This window comes from Piliocolobus tephrosceles, unplaced genomic scaffold (assembly GCF_002776525.5).
Source record: "Piliocolobus tephrosceles isolate RC106 unplaced genomic scaffold, ASM277652v3 unscaffolded_35430, whole genome shotgun sequence".
Taxonomy (NCBI): Eukaryota; Metazoa; Chordata; class Mammalia; order Primates; family Cercopithecidae; genus Piliocolobus; species Piliocolobus tephrosceles.
This window is the reverse complement of record NW_022319233.1, coordinates 1-1,201: the sequence shown is the minus strand read 5'-3', so window position 1 is coordinate 1,201 and position 1,201 is coordinate 1. Positions and strand designations below refer to the sequence as shown.

The following is a 1,201-nucleotide window of genomic DNA, read 5'->3' as shown; positions in this document are numbered from 1 at the left end:
AAGTTGATTTTTAACTACTGGGTTTAGGCCAGGCAGACCCAGGCCTGGTTTTAGGCCTGGTTTTGGGCCTGGTGCCGGGCTGCCTGTCTTTGGTTTTACTTCCTTGTTTTTTTTCTTAAAACAAGTACTGAGTATAAAACAACATAAAACAATGTGAGGGGGTCTTTTTCTTTCCTCATTACCTCAGCTTCCGGAGTAGCTGGGACTACAGGTGCGTGCCGCCATGCCCGGCTAATTTGTGAGACTTCTTGAAATATGAATCCAGTGGTATTGAGATTGAGGAAGTCTTGCTTCCCTGCTTGATTCACTTCCCACTAAAAACACAGGCATTCTTCCCTACACAGAAGACTTTTTAAGACAAAGATATAATTCACATATAATTCACAAATATAAAGTATACATTTCATTGGTCTTTTAGTATAATTCACAAAAGTTACACAGCTGTCATCACAATCAACTTTAGAACATTTTATCACCCGCAAAAGAAGCTTCATACCTGAGCTGGGTGCATTGGCTCACGCCTGTAATCCCAGCACTTTTGGAGGCTGAGGTAGATGGTTTGAGTCTAGAAGTCTGAGACCAGCCTGGGCAACATGGCAAAAACCTGCCTACACAAAAATGCTATACATGGCAAAACCTGCCTATACAAAAAATAAAAAATAAAAAATGACCCAGGTATGGTGGCATGTGCCTGTAACTACTTGGGAGGTCAAGGCAGAAGGATCCCCCGAGCCTGGAGAAGTCGAGGCTGCAGTGAGCTGTAATCACGTGCCACAGCATTCCATCCTGGGCAATGGAATGAGACACTGTCTCAAAAAAATAAAAAAAGAAATCTCATGCATTTTAGCAGTCAGTCCTTCTTTCTACACTCACCCCCCAACATCTCCTTGCCCTAGAGAACCACCTACAGTTCCCTGCTTTGGATGTTTCATATAAATGGAATCATGCAAATTACTTCTTGACCTTTCAGCTAAAATCAAGTGTAGTATCTGTCCTTATCAGTTTGATGTGTCCCCTATCTGAGGATGGAATAAAAATAAACATAAATAAATGTAATCATGCAATTTTTGTGACTGACTTCTTTCATTTAGCCTAATTTTTCAAGTTTCTTCCATGCTGTAGTGTATATCAGTACTTAATTTCTCTTTGTGGTCAAATAATATTCCATTAAATGGATATGCCACATTTTATTTATGCATTC

The 1,201-nt window shown here is 40.2% G+C and overlaps 1 pseudogene; it reads left to right on the top strand.

The window, feature by feature from the left end:
- Positions 1-950: 950 nt before the first annotated feature.
- On the top strand, positions 951-1,069 carry LOC113222821 (annotated as a pseudogene).
- The last annotated feature ends 132 nt before the right edge of the window (positions 1,070-1,201 follow it).